Genomic DNA, 23,768 nt, shown 5'->3' with positions numbered 1-23,768 from the left:
TCTTCCTCCCTTCCCCTCTCTCTAAAAATAAAATCTTTAAAAACTTTTATTATTGAATTTATTGCAGTGACATTGGTTAATAAAATTATATGGCTTCAGTGCACAATTCTGTAATACATCATCTGTATATTGTATTGTTTACCCCTCAGTGACAAGTCTCCTTCAGTCTCCATTTATTCCCCCTTTGCCTTCTTCTACCTCTCCCCTTTCCCTCTAGTAATCACCACAATGTTGTCTGTGTCTGTGGGTTTTGCGTTTACTTTTATTTTTTGGATAATCCCATCACCTTTTTCACCCAGTCCCCCAAAACTGTCAGTTTGTTTTCTGTATCTATAACTCTCATTCTATTTTATGAACCCATTAATTTTTAAACACAGCTATCCCTTAACATCTGAATTTTCATTAACCAAACTTTCAATATCAAAATTCAAAAATTAAACAGAACACTGACAAGGTCTATACACATTGTCATTCCAGTGACATCTGACATTTCAAGGTCCAGGATTCTGGTGTCTAATACCCTTCCCCAATAAAAGGAACTAGGGCTTGCTTGTGCCATGTCTAACATTTGGGAAAAGGAAGCTACAAGATAAAGCTATGCATCGTGTTGTTCAAGGAAGCAAGAAGTACTCAAAAATTAATGGAATTATGTCTAACAGACATAGGAAAGAACTAAAAAAAAAATCACTGAGTAAAGTTTTAGTAAATTGAAAACATATTAAATGTAAAAAGAATCACTGTAATTGATTAGTCAATTCATGAAAATCCAGAAGTTCATAAGGATATCAAATAAGAGAAAGCAAGAAAAATATTAATTTTCCACCATTTAAGGTGTTTATTAAACCAACTCCTTTGAAACGACAAATAAAAAAAAGTAAAGAACATTTAAGCTTCCTTTTCAACAGAATTGTATTTCATAATACCATATAGTCACAGTTGATGAAAGAGTTGTTTAATCAGATGCAGCTATTGCAAAAGGAATGACAGACTCTGTAAGACTTCCTCAGCCATTTTAAAACAAATGGGACTCCCAGTACCCAGCTGGATTTACACACACACACACACACACACACACACACACACACACACACCGTTGATATTACAGGTCTCAAAATGCAAGTGTCTCAAAACTGCACCTAACTGCATAATTCTCGATGTCTATGATCATTGCTATATATGGTCCTAAAAATATAAGCTATTCTAATGTAAAGATTGCCTACCTTCAGGAAAATAAGAACTTTGTATAGGGCAGGTACGTATAATAATGATGTCCATGTACTAAAAAACCCTCCCATTACATGTTAATCCACTCATTCATTTAACAAGCATGTATTAAATGGTTCAACTACTTGTTCTGGGCCAAGTAGTAAGTTAAGCAACAGGATAAAGAGTTGGCTGAGCCACAACCCTGGCATCTAACTTAAACTAATCCAACTACACCGACCAAGCCTAAAAATGAAAGAGCAAGAGAGACAGACAGACAGTGCTTCCATCTGCTTCCAGTCAACGAGTACAGTGGTTCTCCACGTGAGGTCCCTGGAGGAACAGCATCACCTGGGAACCTGTAGAAATGCAGATCCTCTGGCTGAATCCCAGACCCACTGAAGCAGAAACTGTGGGAGGAGAACCCTGGAATCTGTATTTTAACAAGCCTTCAGGATATGCTGATGTATGGCTAAAATTCTAAGAATGACTGAGTTAGCATAAGCTCCAAAATAAGGTATGACTTTGCTACTCCTTGTTTCTATCTAGGTTTTAAAATCCTTCTCATATCATAAGCATTCCACCATGCTGAAGGGGGCTCTGGTGTTTAAAGATGTGAATTACCACCCAACATTGCCCCCAAATACAAGCCACTTGCATCATTTAAAGTTCAACAGGAAAAACCATGATCTTTACTACAAGGGAAGAAAGACTGGTCGATTTAAAGAAAGGAAGTACATGGCTCTCTAACAGGAGGCCTTCCTGTGGGATTTTCAAAGATAATTTTGCCATGGTGATTTTTTTTTTTTTTTTTTTTTTGTGTTTTACCGTGATTTATTTAATTAAAACACTCATTTCGTTTTACACATGCCTTTTCTGGTTTGCTATCAAATTTCCAAGAAATAGAAAAAAAGTCAACTTGCTTTCAATGCAACAGTGGTTTCCCCAAACCCCACCAACCAGGAGCAATGCAGGAACACAAAAAATGAGAACAGTCTGCCTCTCCTTTCCTCCCCCACTAGTTCTAGAAGTCCCAAGAGACAGTTCTCACGCTTGGTGCTTGGTCACGACACTGTCCTTTGCCTAATGATACTTGCCCTTCCTGTTCTCTGGCTCCCTGAGGCTGCCTAGAAGGCAAGTATGAGGTCTGGCCTGCTTCCCCTTGTTCAGGTCACTGTTTCTTTATGCTCCAGGGTACTCCAAATGCATCCTGTCCAATTCCTGAATACCTTGTCACACACTTGCCTCAACAAGGATGTCTTGTGCTTTTAATATATTAAGTTGCTTTACAGCAATTTTACTGAAAGAACTCTTTCAAAATGTACTTGTTTTTTTTCAGCACAGGACTCTTTCTGTAGGATCCAAGCTTGATTATGAGGCCCAGGGGGAAGGTTTATATCTTATATTCTTTGCATTCCTTACACGTATCATAATGTCTTCGTCCATCTGAGCTTCCATTACAAAAATACCATGAACTGGGGGGCTTATAAATAACAAATATTGCTCACAGCTTTGGAGGCTGGAAGTCTGAGGTCAAGTGCCTGGCAGATTCAGTGTTTGCTGAGAGCCACTTCCTGAATCATAGATGGTGACGTCACCCTGTGTCCTCACTGAAGTTTCTTTTTTTTTTTCAGATTTAATGTGTTTTATTGATTAAATTATTACATTTGTGCCAATTTCCCTTCCCTCTGTTCCCCTCCACCCGGTGGCCCCCCTCCCTCCAGTTGTCCCCCCCTTTTAGATTATGTCCATTAGTTGTGCATACAGTCCCTTCCAACCTCTCTCCGTCTATTCCATTCCCTCCTACCTTGATCCCCAATTCCTATATCATCTCCCTCCCTTTCCCCATTCCCCCTCCCTGTTGACCTCCCCCAATATGCTTCCCGTACCCACAGTTCCTCTTCCACTCTCGTTGCCTATTTAGTTTGCCTTTGTTTCATCTCCCTAGCTTCTGTTTTTTTTTAAACCAGTCCCTTTAACATCTCATATAACAGTGGTTTGGATCTAATGAACTCTTTCAGTTTTATTTTGTCCTGGAAACACTTTCTCTGTCCTTCTATTCTGAATGACAATTTCGCTGGATAGAGTATTCGTGGTTGTAGGTTTTGGATTTTCATTACTTTGAATATTTCTTGCTAGTCTCTTCTTGCCTGTAGGGTTTCCCTTGAGAAGTCAGCTGATAGTCTAATTGGGACCCCTTTGTACATAATTCTTTTCTTCTCTCTTGCTGCTTTTAAGATTCTCTCTTTATCTTTAATTTTTGACATTTTGATTATAATGTGTCTTGGAGTGGTTCTCCCTGGGTCCAGTCTCTTGGGAACTCTCCTTGCTTCCTGGACCTGCAGGTCTATTCCCTTCCCCAAGTCTGGGAAGTTCTCTTTTATTATATTTTCATTCAATTTTTCAAGTTCTAGTTCATCTTCCTCATTCTCTGGCAAACCAATGATTCTTATGTTGGGCCTTTTATAGCTGTCCCAGAGGTTTCTGATCCTTTCATTGTTGCTTCCCATTTCCTCTCGCTGCATTGGTTGACTGCTTGTTCCTTCTCCATATTCCAGTTTGTTGAAATGAACTCTGGATTTTATTTCCTTTCCTTCTGTCTCGTAGGCGGTTTTGTTCCTTTCGTTATGAAAGTTTTTCGCTTCTTTCATATCTTTTTCCTGCTCTTTTGTGAATTCTGTAAGCCACCTGATAACAATGGCCCAGAACTGAGCCTCTGACAGATTTCTTATCTGTTCATCTGTCAGGTTCTCTATCTGTTGCCTGGTGAGCTGTGCCACCGGGATTTCTATAGTTGTCTGCCTCATTTTGACAGATGCGTTTTGTTTTCTTGGGCTGGCTGTCGGGGGCAGTGCCTGTGTACGCGTCACAATTCAGCGACCGGCGCCTGCCTGTCCGCGACCTATTTCGCAGCCCTGTGGTGCTTTCTTTGGGGGCGGGGGTCCAAGATGGATTCACACAGTTATTCAGCTAGGAGACCGGGATCCGTCCTCCCGCCCCCCTGGGCCTCACTGTTCAAGGCGATGCGGTGGCCGCTCTCCCCAGCTCCGGAGTCGCGCACCGCCAGGGGCTTGGCCACCGGGACTCCTCGCCGGGGTCGCGCACCGCCAGGGGCTTGCGCAGCCGGGATTCCTCGCCACCCGCCGCTCCGGGTGCGACCGCAAACAGCGCTGCCCTCTTTAACTCTTACCTGCCCAAATGGCACCGCTGGTTTATAACTTCATATGTTGGACTTCCGTGTAGTTTTATTTTCTGGAATTTCTAGTTATCCTTTGTTTTGAAGTAGTTGTATTCCTCTATAGTTGTAGAGGGAGACCTAGTGTGTCCGTCTAAGCCTCCATCTTGGCCGGAAGTCCTGCCATGGTGATTTTTATCTTGCCCACTGACTTAAGAACCTGAGTTCTTATAAAATGATATATGGCTGTTTCCTTTAAAGCAGCCCACACAATCCAACAATCCAGGCTACAAATTTTAAAATAAGATTATGGGTTTGTATGTATCATATTAAATGTAAACGGCAAAAAATTCTTAGCAGAGGAAAAGCTTCCACCTAGAAAAACAAGGGCCACAAGAACTTTAGAGCCAGAGAAAGACACTCTTCCTTCTGTGTGCACTCTCAGGCACTCCTGCTCCTGGCAATCACCCCTCATTGTTTAGATGGGGGAAAAGGGGTAGGGACCCAGATATGGTAGAAAGAAAGCAGGTTTGAGTGTTCAAAGACCTGAACTTGACCTCAGAGCCCTGGTAGCTTCCTATATAAAATAAGGATACAAACAATAATTCAAAGAATTGCTTCGATAATTAGGAAAAAATGTAGCTATAGTACCAAGTATAGTTCCTGACATAAAATTACTGCTCAATAAATGTTAGTTCTCTCCATCCCATTTACACACCTATCCTAAGCATGGAATACTTAGATGGCGTAAGTGAGGTGGAGAGATGATGAAGATCTTCACAGAATCAACAGGAAACATTTTTATTTTTATAATATTTATTTATTTTTAGGGAGAGGTTAAAGGAGGGAGAAAGAGAGGGAGAGAATATCGATGGAAGAAAGATCAGTTGGTTGTCTTTGTACTACACATCCTGACCAGGGACCAAACTGGCCAACTAGGCATGTGTCCAGACCGGGAATTGAAACAGTTGACCTTTTGCTTTGCAGGATGATGCTCAACCGACCAAGCCACTTTAGTCAGGGCAACAGGAAATATTTTTAGAATGTCAAAACCTCCTATTTTCTGAGCGCTCACCTAAATATAAAACTGCTAGAAATAGGCAGTGAAATCTTACTTGAAAAATTTAATTTACAGAATTTTCTTGGCTCCTTCCTATCACAAGGATATAAATATTCAGCTACAAAAATATTGTTTCCAATACCTATTTTCTTAGCACAATAGGGGCATTGTGCCCTCTGCTGTTGACAACTGGGACCCACAGCCACTTCCAGCTCTCTGCTTCATAATAGCTTTTTGTTTGTTTGTTATAATAAATCACAACATGAAAGGGCAAGGGCCTTAGAAACTATTTGATCTTTGCTGTTCAGCTGAAGAAACTGGGCTCAAACATCAAGTGACTTGGTCACAAGTCAGAAGCAGAGCTGGAACTTCTAATTATTTTTGAAATTTGGTTTCAACCTATCTAAAGTAAATAATAGTTCTGTAAAAGCAGCACAGGCATGACCTCAGAAAGGAAACACACCACTAGTCACACACAGTAGTCCTTTCTAGAATGTGATCCAAGAAATTTTAAGAGATGCCTCCCTCCTTCACCACGTGGAGGAGAAAGAGATCCGCGAGACGGGTAAACAAGGAGGTACAAAAAGAACGTATTTAAATAGTTTATTGTGACGAAAATAACTACTTGGACTTTAAAACTTGAAAATGAAGTTCACATCAAGAAAAACCTGTGAGAACATTACATCATGTAGACACAGTTTTGGTGGGAATTTGGGAATGGGGGGGGCAGGGCAGAGTACCTACTGTGTGCCTGGTACCAGGTGGTCCTTTCCACAGATCACTTCATCATCCTTCCAATCACCCTCTGGGGGCACTTTCATTTCACCAGTATTACAGTAAGGATGTTAAAGCTCAAAGAGGACAGGTAACTTGCCCAAGGTAACATAACTAATAACTAAAAGTCAAACATAATTCTTTCTCATGTGCTTTTGTCCCCTACCCAATCCTACCTCCAACAAACCCATCTGCTTTGTCAGTGACACAGCACTGATGACAGCGGCTGACTACAAATCTCAAATTTTGTCCGCCAGCCATTTATAACAGTTACACTGAAAATTATGTGGAATATTAGTGCTTTTACAAACCTGACCCAATAATTGTTACTCTACTACTATTTTTAACTCTTAATCAGGCCACTGATAAAAAGCAAAATCACATTGACTCTTACTCAATAGCCTTTAATTTTAGAAAACTCAGTATACAGTTGGCTTTATTTATGCACCCTGAGGTATGATAATGGCTAACTGATATTTTACTAAAGATGAAAAGTATACTCAGAGATTTTACAGGACAAAAAAAAAAAAAAAAAAATGGACTCACAACTCCAATAAATCAAGGCACCTTGAAGGAGGGCGCTCTGGTTTCTAACTCTAATCTGGAGATGCTAAAATGAAATAAGACGCTTTCCTTCCATTGACGTGGGTCCTATATTAGTTGTGGAATTCTGGCATTAACACTGTTAGAGTTCCTAAACAGAAACTAACACCACCTGGGTAAGCTTGATTTCCCCTGAAAGAGTGAACACTTTCATGTTGGAAGGAATCAAGTCCTCAAAGAAGGAACCAAAACCTGGAAGCAAGGTGGGTTTAGGCAAGCCCTAGTCTAGAGCTGGAGAGGGGTAGATGTCTACAGGTACGTGGAGTCCTGCTGGGTAAGGTTGTTTCTCACACAGCAGGAGCGCCAGAACCAGGACAGGACAGGAGAGAGCAGGCCACCGGGTAGGAGTCAGATCGCAGGTGACTCCCGTTGGTTCCCACCACATTGTGTCGGGCCATTAAAACGTCCTGCGTAAATGTTCCATCTTTGTTCATCTCTACTATGAAGATATCAGGAAGAACTGGTGACTACATCTGACTTCGAGAATGAAAGGGAAGCAGTATTCCTTGAGGATAGTGTGTGGTGACAAGGGAAATGATCCTAAGTCCCTCTGAGAGGAGGTGAGTATGAAAAGCAGAAGTGTCCTTCCCTCCCCACAGGGCGCTCTCCTCGTGCCAACCTCAGCAGGTCTAGTTTCCTTCTCAACAAGGAAGGTGAGCGTTTCCTCACATATACTCTTGAAATGAAATCATCCTTCTATGTAATAAGGCACTGACGTTCACACATTTCACACACACCTATCTATATTAACCAAAAGACATGGTGCTATTCCTTCCTTCTATTATTTTTCGTAACCTGCCCTTAACCTTGATAAGGAGACTTATTTAAAGATAAACGATTACGGGGGAAAAAGAAAATGAGAGACTTGGGGGAGTTCACCATGGAAAAAGTTTGACCAAGTCTAGCTTCCTGTACTAATAAATGGGTAGTTAGGTAGGCAAGAACACAACAGCTACCACAGTGTTCCTAAATAAGGCAGACACTTTATAAATAATTATTATATAAATGCAGTTCAAATCTTCTAAATCAGTGGTTCCCCAAATTTCTTACGTTAAAATTTACAGACGTGTTATAGTTCAGTAGCCAGTGCTTGAGAAAATAAATGAGAAACTATTATAAATGCAATTCTGGTATAAATTAATACCACACAACAGGATCAAATTACATTTACAAATGTACTTGTTGGAAAATGGATTCAAACACCCTGTCCAATAACTGTGCACTGCTCACTAACCCCCTTTGCTCTGATGACAACAGTGGGACCCAAAAAGGGAATCACATTCTCATTTACCAAAATTCTATGAAATCAAAATACTCTCTGCTCTACAGCTACAGCAGAAGTGGAGATATCCTGCCCCTAAGAACATTGAAAACGTTCCAGTAAATCAAGAAATAACGTTTTCTCAAACAAGGGTTAAGTTTCATCAGATAAAGATTCTGGCACCATCTGCTGGCTAAACAATTCTGGGAAGCACCGCATGATCAGTAACTTCCGATGGTTCGGGAAGTTTGTGCCACTAGAATTACCTGGCCACAGTTTATGCTCTCAAGTTAGAGCTAAAGTGCTGGTGTGATCACGAAATACATAAATTTACATCATAAATGTTTCACCATCAGAGGGCGCTGTAGCATAAGACGTAAAGTGGGAGAGACCCTTAATGTTTAAACAGATTTCATAAAATATTAGAGCAGGAAGAGAAATTAGACCTCCAGGCCAAACTCTTAAATAAGAAAACTGAGATGTAGAAATGCCAATTATTAAATCTTTATTTTTTTTTAAATAAATGTATATTTGCTTCATTTAAATATGGCATTCATAATCCTTTAAAGTTGGGAATTAGAATTTGCTGTTAGAAGTCAGGATAGCAGTTAACCTTGCAGAGGAAAAGTGACTCTAAATAAAAATTAAGGGATTCTGGAGTTAGGGTACTGCATTTTTCTATATGTATATAATAGGAAAATTAATAAATAGCTTTGTTAATATTTAATATCTTTTAAGATATATTTTTTATTTTAAGATTTACTTTATAATGTACATATTGTGTTTACATTTCTATTTCAATATAGTCATCTGTAAATTATACTGCACCAAACCACATGTATATTAAATGTTTCTTTCACTTAAAAATATGTATTGAGTCCTCTTAAGTGACAGGCATAAAGGAAAGAGAACTAAAATACAATTCCATCTCTCAAGTTTTGAATGTAACAAAATTGGTGATTGTACTGATAAACAATTGGGTGATGGTGGGCTAGGTTCTATATATGAACTGCTGTGGAGTTTGTAGAGGAGCTTACCATCCTCCCTGAGGAAATCATGCAAGGCTGCACCAAGGAGGTGACATTGGACATGAACCCTGATGAGTAACAACAATGTTTTTCAGGTACAGAAGAGACAGAAGAGCATTCTAAGCAAAGAGAGCATGATGAACTGGAGGAATAAACACATTCAGGAACTGTTGTTGTCTTAATGGAAGGAGGTATTTCATTTATGAGGGTAAGATTAGATTCATCAGACTGCCACTAGATGCAGATATAAAAATGTCCCTATAAAGAACACCTAACTGAAATCTGAAATTGCCTCACTAAACCACCGGTGAATGAAATCAGTCCACTAGAAATAAAGCCTTAATGAGGCAAAGACTTTAGTCTGTTTTACCCATTGCTAAATCCCCAGAGACCAGACCAATGTCTAGTAAATAGTAGATCAGTGAATATGTAGAGAAGGAATGAATGTGTGCATACAGTTTACCGCTGCAATTGGTATCAAAACAGACCAAACCCAGCTTCAAGGAACAGCATAACCCAAAGCAAGGAGAATGGAGATCAAAGTTCCCAAGATTGAGTTTGTGCAGGTTCTTTTATTGTAGGGGTCTGTTACTGGCTATGGAACAGCTGCAAAATGCTGTAGTTCATGTGCCTTTTGCCCAGTGACAAATCATATACCTAAGGGGGAACCCAAGCATAAAATCTAAGCCAGTTCACAGCAGTTGAGCCTTAAGGAGGCTGCTGGGGAAGCAGGAACTGCATGCCCTCTGCCTGAGACAGAAAACAAAATAAATAACTACAAATTAATATAGACAAGAGGCCAGAATCTGGGTGGAGGGTCAGGAAATGATAGTCAGCATTTTACTTAAGTACAGAAGCTGAAATATACCTGATCTTATGACAGGGTTACAGTCACAGATTTTAGGAATGGAAAGTGCTTAAAGCAGTGGCTCTCAGCCAGTGCACAGATATTTAACCTGAACAACAGCCTCCTATAAAATGTGTTATCATAACAGCTCATTCAGCAGCATGCTCGAGCTCAGTAAACCTAAATGTGCTGCCAATGTTGATTTAATCAAGACGTAAAATATTTTTTCCACAAAAGAGTTTTATAAAGAAGGAAGAAACATGGGAATGGTGGAATGCCCAAGAGCAGTAATCAGTAGAGGGATTAGTTGAGATTACACTTGACAGGGGGATTTCATGATGCAGAGAGATCCTGAGCTGGCAGGAGGGAATGGGGTCCACCGCACAGATGGAGGGAACTGACTTTGGCAGGAGAGAAACGCCTCCTCCGCTGGGAAGCAGATGGGTGCAGAAGGAGAAACATTTCTAGGTAGAAAGGGAGGAAAGTGAAGGGGTTCTAACTAAAATGTCTCTTGTACAACATCTTCGTTCTTTTATCAGTGAAATTGGGGCAAGACTATCTATTAAAAGAAAGTAAAATAGCAGTGTGGCAATGGCTGGAAGACAGAGGAAAAAGTACAGCGTGGCAAAAAGAAATGGTGCATAAATCTCAAGAGGGTCACTGTGGTTTAAGGTTGAATTTGCAGGCACAACAACTTGCCTAGCTGCCGGTTTGCTTCAGCAGAAATCCACAACCCAAGGCTACTAGTAGAGAAGTTTAATGGCTGGATCAAACTAGGGTGGGAATTTCATAAAGAGGCTGTGAAAGAAGAACAAGGGGCAAGACAACTGAGGTCATCCCTGATCTCACGTAACCATGAGCACCCAGAGCAATGAGGTCCTCTCCAACTCAGACCAATGCTGCCAAAATTTGCTTTACTTACTTGCAAGGGAATCTAAACTATGGTATAGCTATTCCATTTTAAGGAGTGAAAAGTATTCCCAGAACTCATATATACAATATGAAACATTTCCATTGTAATCATATAAAAGTTATGTAATGTTATATATTATCAAAAAAAGCTTTATAGGTTTATAGCCTCCTGTTTTGTTAAATATAATATGATGTATTACTGTTTTTCTTTTTTATATTCTATTGCTGAATGTTTATGTACATGCAAAATATTCTCCTACTAGCACGACTATAATCATGTATCATGCCAGAGCTTCTAAGAGATGGAAGCTGGTATTCTGAAGGGATAGTAAGAAGCTACAAGTCCTGGACAATGTGGAGAAGGGGAACCGAGACAAGAGAATTAAACAAAGCCAAACAATTTAACAGCCAGCTAGTGAATCACAACACCTTATCTTCCTTAACCAAGTTTATACCTCTCCTCCCTAACTAGAGAATACATAGCTTAAGTCACCCTGTAATGCCATCTGCACCAGCTAAACCCAAGGACAGATGAAATGAGAGGAATAAGTAACAAAAACTCCATTAGAGCTAGACAGGCCCAAGATAAAAGTGAAACAGTAGAGCAGATCAAAGAACAATCCCAATCTCCTCTTAATACTCAGTTTGCTGTATCAGCATATTAAGAATGCACCTGGCAAGCTGATGAATATCCTGCTGAAACCCTCCCCTAAGAGTCTCACTGACGGAAGAGAGATAAAACCTCTCAAGACAAAGACAGATGCAGGCTCACGCTAGAGCACGCCCATGCCCCTTCTTGGGCGTGTCTTTTTACTTCCTCCTAAGCTCTAAGGGTCCCAAGGAGACTTGCAGCCAAGGAAGCAATGGGCATCGGCAGCACATCCCGGACTTCCACGCTTTTCCTCTGACTTCCCATTGAACTAAAAGCAGCCCTGCCTTGGCTCACTCCTTTCCTGTAACGTTTCTAGGGAGCCAAAATAGAGCTTCACCTGGGCTCTCCTGTTACTTCTTCTATTCTAAGTCTTTCTTTTGTTCCACTGTCCCCAACTTCAATAAACGTACTCTCAAAATCACCTGGACTCACGTTGTGAGATCTTTCCTACAAAAAATTAAGGGTTCACATACTACAGATTGGCCAGACTCACTCTGGGCTGGTCCTTGTCCAGTAACAGTATCTGGTATAATGTAAAACACCCCACCCCTAACCCCCAGAGGCAAAACCATGCCTCTCACACAGAGGAGTACAGACCTGTGATGCACATAACATATAATCCGATCTTCCACACTACCCTCCTCTGAAGGGACAGTACTCCTGCAGGGGGCTCCAATGACTTCCCAAATCTCTTCTCTAACTGAGCAACCCTGGCATTCTTACCCATATAAAACTATTTCTAAAATCTTTATAATCCTGGTCACATCCTAGTTAAATTGCATTCCCTTTCATGGATGCTGCACCCAGAATTGAGTACACTGCATGAAATGTGCTGTAATGAAGTGCCTTGCTTACCAATGTCCAGTAATAAATAACGTGTGAGGATGCTTATAGCTGCAGCTCCACGATTACAGCCTACTTTACACTGAGAGTCAGCAAAGGTGGACTGAGTTAAATAGTGTCCCCCCAAATTCATGTCCTTCCTGGATTCTCAGAACGTGACTTTATTTGGAAATCTGGTCATTGCAGATACAATTAGTTAAGATGAGGTCATGTTGGAGTAGTCCGAGACCTTAATCTATTATAACTCATGTCCTTATCAGAAGAGAAGAGACACAAATACACAAACAGACAGGAGAATGCCATGTGAAATACAGATGCACAAGCAAAAGACAGCCATGTGATGAAGAAGGGAGACACTGGAATTCTGCAGCTGCAAGCCAGGGGATGCCAAGGACTGCCCACAGCCACCAGAAAATAGGAGTGGCCACGGGACAGATGCTCCCTCTGAGCCCCTGAAAAGGAAGCCATCCTGCCTAGATCTTGATTTTGATGTTGTCTCCAGAACTGTGAGAAATAAATTTTTGTTGTTTTAAGCCTCCCAGTTTGTAGCACTTTGTTTCAATAGCCCTCAGAAACTAACACAGAGGCCTCTGCGCGGAGGTGGCATTGGAGGTATAGACTGAAGGAGGAGATAGCAAGGCGAAGAACTCTAGAGAGAAGGAACAGAAAATACAAAGGCCAAGAGGCCAGAAAGCACTTGGAATGTTGTAGAAACAGAAAGGAGAACAGAGTCTGGAGCGTGGTGAACAAGGGGGTCATGGTACTGGATGAAGCTCGGGGCTGAGGAGGACACGGCCGGTTTGAAGTTAATAGTAAGAGCAACGGGAAGCTTTAAAAAGTTTTCAAACTTATTCTGATTTATGTTTTAAGAGACCACTTGGTTGGTCTGTGGAAGATAACCTGGAGAAAGAGATGATATAAAAAGGGAGAAAGAATAAACAGAAAGTTACTGGAAGGTCCAGGTGAGAGATGATGGCGAGACTAATAAGCCAGGTTTCAAACCCAAGTCTCTCTTCAATTGCTACATGTGTTCAATATAACACTTAAACAATGTTCACTTTCCAAATTCATGAGACACCCTGGAAAGATCACAATGAACAAGGGCCCAATGTATGACCTCAACCGTACTCAAATAATAGCTATCAACGGACACAGTCTTTTGAACAGTTGCAACTACTGTCCTTTCATCATCAATTTTGCACTGGCACTGTGAGCATTTTAAGAGTTACAGTCCCACATAACTGGTGAAAGAGTTCCAAGACCATCGGACTCTCCCTGGCATTTAATGGAAGTTAACAAAGTAGATTCTATTTCCACCTTTTTCCTTCAAGTGCTATTTTAAAAAACTGTACAAAGTGAGAATCTACTAGTGCTCAAGTTTACAGTACCGATATCCCTCTGGTGAGACAAGATATCAGGACCACAACCTTCACCTGGTTACCAATGTTAAATTTATAAACTACTTTAAAAAAAAAGTCTTACATACAAACAAGATAGTGCAACATTAACGCTAAAATGCATCTCCTTTCTCACAGAGGACCTTCTGTGAGTCACACTGAGAACCACTGAAACAAAACCAATAGCGTTCTCTTTTCAGAGATTATTGACTAATACATGATTTTAGAGGCTTTGAGCATTCTGGAAAATTAAACTGAACCAAGACCCCATATGAAGAGTATCCACAAAAGGAAGCAACTGAAAAAAGTAGCTGCCTCAGTCTTTTCCTCTTGGGGAACTCCAACATCAAATTTCCAGTCACCGTTTCACTATACAATGGCCTCTAGAGACTTTTTATCATCAACTTAAAATATATACTCTATAGACTACTCATTGTTTTCAGCATTCATCCGGTCTGAATGATAAGGCCACTGTAAGAAAGATAAAGGAAAGGAAGAGGATATCCTCAGCTAAAACCAAAAAGCTCAGGACAATGACAGCAAGTTCAAACACGACCAAGTTGCTGCTTTGACTACTTTCAGGTGCTTTTGCCACTGCGTCACCATCCTGTACAGCAACTGCCCAGAGCTAATAGGATGTATAGAGAAATGAGTTGGTGATTATACCCATTCATTCATTTATTCATTTCTTGAGTGCCTACGTTGGGATAAATGCCAGATATACAACAGTGGACAAGCTGGATGTGGTCACTGCTGTCATAGTGCAATAGGCTAATGACAGAAACAGACAACAAACAAGCAAATACACACATAAAGAAACGCTTAGAAACTAGCTGTGCAGGTTTGATTTTGACAGAGGATAGCAGAGGTAGACCTAACTAAGCCTGTAATCTCCACAGCCTTCTAGCTAGGTACGTCAACTGTGTGAAAATGTCCAGGGTATGTTATGTTACTCAGTGCCTCTTCCTACGTGAAGCATTCCTTGGCCTTTCTGCCTTCTTTGGACTTCCAGTAATTTTAGTTCTATCATAAGCGCTTTTAAAATACAGGGTGGGGCAAAAGTAGGTTTACAGTTGTGAGTACGCAAAACAGTTTATTCTTATATTATTATTATTGTATTGTTTTCCATACAAACTGTAAACCTACTTTTGCCATACATTGTATAGCTTCGCATTAATTATCTACATAAGTCTTCTATATATGTATAGTATACATAACACTAAAGTAACCCCATATAAGATGTTAGAATATAGTGATCAAACCAAGTGCATTATTCCCCCTGCCTCTGTGAATAATATAAGGGCTGCACTAAGGACTATAAATATACAGCCCCTCATCTGTTCTTCACAGGAACCCTAGTGAAGTGGAGAGGCTGCATTTTGCCACCATGCTGAATAGCCTTCCCTTTCTTGTCCATGTCTGAACCCCTATAGCACAAAGCACAATGGGCACAGGACTTGTTCCATCAGAATTTTGAGTTGAATTAAGAAGAAGTGTAATATGACACCTGTGAGATTTTTCTTTTCACCAGGTGTGTTAACCTCAGAAAATAGGAACAGATCCTAAAATTATCAAGTTAAAATCCAACTCAACATTGAGAGAGTAGAAGAGTGGAAGACACACAGATCTTCAACCTTTTTTCATCTCATGGCACGCATAACCTAATTACTAAAATTCTGTGCCACACCAAAAATACACTTTTTGCTGAACTAACAAAAAAATAGGTATAATTTTTTTTTCATTTACACCAGACGGCTGTTGTTGTGTTGGCTGTTGTCATTTTTTTTTATCTGACAATCTAAGGGAAAAGAGGTCAGCACCCTGACTAAATAGTCCGGTATTGCATATTTTTAAAATTCTTACAGCACACCAGTGTGACTCTTGTGGCACCCTAGTTTAAAATCGTTGAATAAGTGACTATGATTATTATTGATTCTCCTTAGCAAGGACAAGGCCTTTCATCCTCCCACCTCTTCTCAAGGGCCAAAGACATGTGCCTGGCTACAATAGGGTACAAGGATAAAAGGCACAGTCTTTGCTGTCAAAAATGCCACAGTCCAGTGGAAACAAGCAAGCAAAGAAACTGTTTCCACACAAAGGATGTACATTGTGAATGTGGGTGAGCACAGGGTGTTTGCTATGGAGCAAACAGAAGACGTAACCCACTTAAGTACTGGTACAGGAGGCTGCAGTGAAGGCAAACTCAGAAGAGCTACTAATGCCATACCAGGACCCTATCAATCTCTTTTGCAACGTCGTAATTCAGAAGCTTCTGGACATGATATGCTTTCTCAAGCCTCCAGGCTTGACACCCATGAATTTCCTCCTGCCTAGAATATCCTCCTCCCTCATGTCATTACAGAAAACTCCTGCTTCATCCTCCACCGATCCAAGTGTTCACTCATGCACTGTCCTCTCAGTAAAGCTTTCAAAAAAAAATCCCAGGTCCAGACAAAAGTGCTCCTTCTCCAGTGGAAACACCCAGCTTTGTAGCTGGACAGCTCTAGGTTAAAATTCTGACTGTGCTGGTTCCAAGTTAGGTGAATTCCAGCACATTTTTTCACATCTCTGAACCTCAGTTGCTTCATATGTAAAAAGGAATTACCGTACATACTAATACTTTCCTTACAAGGTTGCAAGGATTCAAGGTAGTATGAGTACGAATCCCTGACCATAGTAAAGGCTCAAAATTTATTGAATTATACCAAATGACCTCTGATGACTGGCCAATGATTTTATCTTGTGGTACTAAAACACACACACACACACAAAAGTACATTACAACTATATGGATATTTTTACATTTGGCATATGACCCTAGGGAACCTTAAAAAAGTTTGATGATAAATCTTCCCCAGGTACAATACTGTCCTTATTCGTCGTCGTCATCGGCAGCCCTCCGTCTCGAGAGACGATGGTGTAGCTTCTTAAGAGTCTATCTGCACCGCCGAGAATGGTTGTGCAGTCCGACTCGGGAGTGACACGGTATCTGTCTCCTCCCGTGTTGAATCGACATCTTGCGATGTCGCTGGAGTGTCCTCTCCAGTGAAGCTGAAGCTACAGAGCCTGGGCAGGGTGATATGGAGGGTCTGCTGTTGCCCATGCAGCAGACCCTCCCTCTCTTCGCAGCTGAAGGATCCAAGGGAAAGACGGAGTCAATACAGCTTGGCTTCAGGTGCGCCGCAGGAGTTGCCAGTGTTGACTACAACGTCAAACCGCCTTAGGGACTCCGGCTCCGGATTTTCTGTCGGGGTTTACTCCCTTAGCCTTTCCCCTGAAGAGGTATGCCGCAAGGCAGCGGAGGTTTTTTGGAGTCAGAGTTTTCCTTCTCTGATGTGCCCTGACTGGAAGATCGAACCAGCGACACTTAGCTCGCAGGCCGACGCTCAATCCACTGAGCCAAACCAGCCAGGGGTAACCCCCACTGTCCTTATTAAGGCAGTAAAAATAATGTAAGACAGCCTTTATATAAAGGATCTTCTATAAAGGAAATGAGCTGCCACAAAGAATGTAACCAAGAAAAGTTTTGTTTCAAAGGCTCATTTTATTTAAAAATAAATTTTTTAAATCAATGAAAAATAATCAGCACATTTAAGGAAAATTATTCAAGAGTAATAATAATGGTCTGCCCTATTATAATAATGTATATCAATGGGAATTGAAAAATAAAATAATTAAAAAATAATTGTTTGTCAACATTACTTACTACAGGATATTGCCTCACTTTAAAACTATAATCCAGGCAGCCTACAATGAGAAGGTAATTACAACTATTCACAAGTGATAATGTTTCTATCCCATACCATAGTACCTCTTAGAGGTCCCCACTTTTAAAAGTCTTTTGTTCATCCCCAATATGGATGAGTATTAAAGAAGAAATAAATCTTCTCCCCTACAATATCCTGTTCTGCTCATTAGTGTTTAGAAATACAATCCAAGTCAGGAAAACTCAATTACAAGCCCGCTATTAGTGCAAGCACATAAACACCAAGAAGGAAAACAAAACAGTGAAAAAATACAGAGAAAATAGATGTATATTATTCCCACCGGCACTGGCCAAAACAAACGAACAAAAAACCCTCAAAAACAAATGATTTAACTATCAAGAGAAAATCTATGACTGCTAAGAGATACCAAGTCCCTTCTCCCTGAAACAGAATTATCTTCCTACAACAGGAAGTAGTTTTCACCATGCAATTCTCCCTCCTCCAAACTCTCATGCTAAATACCTCTCCTGAAATACTTTACAATTCACCGTAGTAAAGATTTTTGCTTCCATGCCTTACCTCTCCATTACAGAAGAAGCATTCATCTTTAGAAGGTCTGCATAATCTAGACTATTTATAAATGGAGGTAGTGATACATTAGGGCATTATAAACTAAATGTAGTGGGTCATGATCACCATTTCTCTTTAACAAAATTGCATATTATTCATCAACCTAGCTACAAAGTTTAAATTATATCCATCAGGAACTTTTAAAAGTCTAAATATCCTGAACCATATGCCACTGTGGGTATATTAATTCTAGAGCATATATGCTTTCAATCTGAGGGATAAATACCTGTTAAGTCACATAGCAAGATATACTGTCTTTTTCGTTCCATAAGACACACTTGTTTTTCCCCAAAAGTGGGGGGAAAATGTCTGTGCGTCTTATGGAGTGAATATTGCGTCACAGACTATGATGTGTTTTACCTGACCTGTCAGCAGTGGCACCAGCTGTTAGAATAGAAAGTGGTGGGCCAACGCGAAACCCCTGAGGAGGCTTAAATGTCGCACTTTACGGCTGAATTTCAGGGCATCTGAAGATAGCAAGGAAAGTGATATCAGTGATTATGAGCAACTGAGCTTCATAAATTCTGACGCTACCGATGATGAGTTCTTGGGGTTCGCAGAAAACTAGAAGAGTACTTTAAACTTACAGTCTCGCCTCATTTGTTAAATGACAGTGATGATGGTTCTTAATACTGCTGTTGACTGCTGCTCACTTTAAATGCCTGAAATATTATTGTTATATTTTATTAAATATTTTAGTACGCCATTTGGTTCAGAGTATTTTTTTTCTTGTTTTCCTTCTCTAAACCTAGGTGCATCTTATGGTCAGATGTGTCTTATAGTGTGAAAAATATGGTAACTACAGTTCACGCATCAAGAACCACTTCACAAAGCAGAGTACAATGTAGCCAAATGAATGCTACAGACAATAAATACTAGGGGAGCTCAGAGAAGTATAGCTCGAGCAAGGCTGGGTCAGTGGCAAAGGTTTCCCTGAGGAGGTGGAGTTTACGCAGGGCCCACTAAGCCTGCAGTGGAAGAGGGAAAACCGTTGTAGCAGCTGGTCTGGACTGAGGCTGAAAGAAGAGACACTGAAGAGGTTAGTGTAATAGTTTAACTTGGAATTATATGAGCCTGTACAAAGTGGTAAGCCAGGAATAGAAAGGAAGAGACAGAAACTAGGAAGGAATCACGAAAAGGTCTTGGTGATTGATTGGATTTTGGTATGGAGGTAAAGGTGAGGAAATCAGATAATTCCAAAGTACTTATCCTGGGTAACCAGGAGAAGATAGTGCCATTAACAGTTGTCCAGTGATGGTCGTTGGTACCAATTCAATGCCAAGAGGGATCTCCAATTTGGGGTGTAGAGAAGGAAACTTCATTCAGTGCAAACAGCTCAATTTTGATACAGCATGGGTGCGGGAACAGCAAGGCTCTGGGGAGGCCCTGGGACAAGGCCTCTCTCTGACCAGACAGCTCTATTCTGCTTCCTCTGCTTCCCTCTCCCTGCCACAGTCTGCTCCAGTGAGACATCTTCAGTGTTTCAGCTCCAGCTGAAGAACAGTGGAAAGTGCATACCTCAAGCCAGGGGTGAGATGGCTTACATAGGAAGTCCCCATCCCTGGTCCCTGACTGGTCCTTCCTCATGTAAATGAGGCCTCCAAATCCTCCCAGTTTGATTGGTTCAAAAGGCACTGTCCTGATTGTTCAGAATGGCACCAATCTAATTAGTCAGTGAAGATGCTGAGGGGGATATAGTTGCACAGCCCTGATTAGATTAAGAAAAACATAAGTCTTATTGGTTGAAATACAACTCCAGGAACTCCTTTATGAGTTGGTGGAGATGGCAAAAATACAGTGCAGGTAGGCAGTTCAACGCAGGCCTCTCTGTGAAGTGCAATTTGTGTGAGAAGTTTGTGTTTAGAAACGACTGCTAGGCTCTGCTTTTAAATTTGAACAGTTAGTCACCAGGAGCTCTTCTTAGTAGGCATCATCTTTCTCACAGACCACACAGTAATGTGAAAAAAATCAGAAGAATTTTAAAAGGGAGTGTTCTATAATAACAATATTAGTTATAAAAGTTCCACTTGCTTTGAACACCTATACCTGAGTTGCATTTAGGTATCTATATGAGGAATCATAAGCAGTAAAAACAGCATCCTATTCTTAAGGTACTTACTACCTGAAAGAACCAAGGCTGATATTCAGCCAGTTCTTAAAATACTTCCATACCAGCTGGCAAATACTTACCTTAGCACCTTGAGTGAATCCTGCCCCCTCTATATGGCCATCTGCCCCACTGCCCAGACCCTTCTCCAGACCTAAGAACTAACCTATGGTGTGGCAGGAGGCCTCAGCTCTATAACCAGCTTCTGTTCTGACTGGGCAGTATCTATGCCATATTGGTAACATTAGGCAAAAATATAATAAAAGCCAAGTGCTAACAGAATTCAGAAAAGGGAGTAATCACTTCAGATTGAACCAGTTATCCAAACAGTTGCTGAGGGTTTACACTGAGGATACACTTATGGGTGTGGTCCCAGCACTCAGGCTACCCACAGTCTAATGGACACACCAACATATAAACAAATCATTGAAATCCGGAGTAATGGCACAGAAACTTCTATAAAGTGCAATGGGAGGCACAAAGGGGGAAAAGGGGCAGAAGTTAATTAACCGGCCTGTGCAAGAGAAGCAAATAAGTCCCATAAAGTTACACAGAGGAAGTGAAACAAGACTTGAGCAATACAGGATGAACAGAAGTTTGCCAGGCAGAGAAAGGAAGACAAACCATTCCAAGCAGAGATACCAGCGCTGTATGAGCCACATCCCAGTACAGTGTGTACAAAGCAATGAGAGGATCAATGTGTAATGCCTGTATGTATTATAACAGTATGTAATAAACATTAGATTCTTTTTCTAGCAGATACACTTCTCTGGTTATGTTTTTAAAGACTGATCTTAAAATTCATTTGCACTAAGCCTACTCTAGCTGACAAGGAGTGGGGGCAGTAGTCAAGATACACTGGGAGGTATGGGGTCAGTCAGTTTCAAATGTAAAAATAAAGCACATGGAATCCGCAAGTTAACCAGAGTTGCCTGCCCCTATTAGATGTGTGTAAGCAAAGATGGAGTGTATAAGCAAAGACAGTGAATTAAACGGTGTGTGAAGCAGAAGCAAAAGCACAATGGAACCTCACTACTTTTCCAATTAACAATAAAGGGCTACCTGGAGGGGGACATTTCTTTTTCTTTTCTTTATTGAATTTATTGGGGTAACATTGGTTAATAAAATTATGTAGGTTTCAGGTGGAGGGGGACATCTCTCAACAGAAGGGAACAAGCAAGCACTGAACAGGCCAGACATCTTGATGATCAAAGAAGTATTTAAAGAAGAAATCTTTTCAGGAAGATTAAGAGGAAAGCAAATGGATGTATATATTTGGCTAGGATGTGAAATGGAGAAATAAGGTTACCTGGAACAGAGACTACAGATAAACAACTATAAATTTACATTAATATATAGTAATAAAAGCTATAGAATTTGATTGCACAAAGCCCTTCTGGAAATCTTTAAAAGCCATGATCCATGTTGTGGCAAGTAATTCAGCTGGCATCTCAGCCAATATCCACTTCATCACATTACAATCCCGTTCTTCAGAGATAAACTAAAATAAAGCACTAGGGGTATATAAGTAACAGCAATGGGCTCTTTGCATTTAATCTTTGGGACTAGACAGGACATGACATGCGGTGTCACTCCAAATGTGTAGAGCTTGATTGTGTGCTCTCCCAGATCCACAGATGAGACCCACCGTTGCTGTTCTTGAGGAGATCAGAGAGATGTTTGGCAAATACGAATTCCTTCTCTTTAAAGTGTGGTCATTTCCTAGAAACTAGACTACATAAAAAAGGCAAAAGTTTTGGTTTGTAGGGGCTACACTGGCCATTGTCAGTAAAGCCAATTGTTCAAGAAAAAGGAAGCATTGGATACCAAAATGTCATAACCACTGCTTTCCAGAATTATTATATGAGCTGCTACCTTAAAGGAAAAAGCCACCAGTGCTCAGGAAGTGACAGAGGTTTCCGACAGTTTTAACAGACAGTGTCTGCAGCGTGACCTATGGTTCAAACTGTATAAAAATAAAAATTCACTGACAAATAATAACAAGTACTTCCTCACTTTCCTATCTAGTGAATCACAGCCATTGTTTGGGTTGTAATTCTTTGTTTAAATTACGTTATTAAATCACAATGATGCTAGCCAAACATACTAGTTATATACCATTATGAAGACTTATCAAAATGCAAATTATGTCAAGGCTACACACACAAACACACATACTTTTGCAATAATAAAATTTAACCAGTACCAAGGGGATCTTTCAAAAAGTTTGTTTTTTCCTCCTGAAAACCACAAATGCTCTACGGGACAGTGAAAAGAGAAGAGTATGGAAGATAGATCTGAGATTGAGTGCCAATTCTGCCATTTATTAGAGCTATTAAACTTGAACAAGTTATTTCATGTCTTTAGCTTATTTTCTTATATGTACAATGAAAAAATTAAAGCTGTCCCAGAGGGGTCTTGTGATGATGAAGTTGGATAATACATGTGTACAAGTGCCCAGCAAAGCCTGTAAGTGAGGGCTTGATATATTACTAATATATTTTTGCAGCATATTATGAGCATGCACCTCCCAAGTCTGAAACCACTGCAACTCACACAAACATACACAATAATGTTATATGCTTAAAATTGCCACTTATGAGGAAGAAATTATGATATAAAACTTTAACAATTTGTTCTGAATGTTCACTCAAAAAACCATGACCTTGAAAATAAAAATTTAAAAAAAAGTTGCAGCTATCTTGGAACCAACGACAAGGCAGTGACTTAGTGACAGTGAGGGCCTCTTACAAACCAAATATGATGTGGTCTGGTATGTGATATGCTTTCGCTTTGACTTTCTGTATAGTTACCAGTCACCAGTTCTTGACAGTGCAATATACCTTTAGTATACATTCATCATTGTACAAATTACGTAGCTCTGAGGAAAGGTACATATTGCAGAAATAAAACATGATTGCTTTGAGTACCTTACTTACAAAGAATTTTAAAATAATCTGTGATAACACTTTGATCACTTCATATGCTGAAGATTATAAATCCACATCTCAAGGGACTAATTTTCTCTCAGATGGCAGACCAATATCATTATAATCATGGTTCAACAACCAGGTTTCTCATCAAAGAAGTTAAAGAGATTAGCTTAAATTTTCAGTCTAAGTCCTTTAAAATGATAACACTTTATTAAACAGAAGACTAGTATAATTATTTGAAACAGTGTTAAATGATGCGACCAGTATCCAGACTCTTAAAGAAAACAATACCTAGATACAGTAAGTTGGACTTGATTCCTAATCCAGGGGCTGGTAGGCTTTCAAAAGCAGAGTGCCAAACAGGTGACCTCTCTCCTTTTGAATTACTGAGCAGGAGGAGGAGGACACGCAAGGACCTCTGCAAGCTGAGTGAAAGATGAATATATGGCAGTGACTAGTCCATGCAGCAGAATGAACTTTATCTAACTTATTCCAAGACAAATTTTGTACACAAACTGTTGAGAAAGCTTAAAATAAAGGATGCACTAACAGAATTAAAGTAAACTATACTGAGTACCAAGCTTAATGGGACAAAGTTCTAAGGCAATAACCTCATTCCTGCCTCACCAATTTAGT

The 23,768-nt window shown here is 40.2% G+C and overlaps 1 protein-coding gene across 4 annotated transcripts in view; it reads right to left on the bottom strand.

The window, feature by feature from the left end:
• Positions 1 to 23,768, bottom strand: part of PRCP (prolylcarboxypeptidase) — a 72,345-nt gene that overhangs the window by 32,911 nt on the left and 15,666 nt on the right. The gene's annotated exons all lie outside the window — the stretch shown is intronic.

The sequence above is a fragment of the Furipterus horrens genome, unplaced genomic scaffold, assembly GCF_987537825.1.
Source record: "Furipterus horrens unplaced genomic scaffold, mFurHor1.1.pri manual_scaffold_2, whole genome shotgun sequence".
NCBI lineage: Eukaryota > Metazoa > Chordata > Mammalia > Chiroptera > Furipteridae > Furipterus > Furipterus horrens.
Note: the sequence above shows the minus strand (reverse complement) of the source record. Positions and strands in the feature narration are given on the sequence as shown.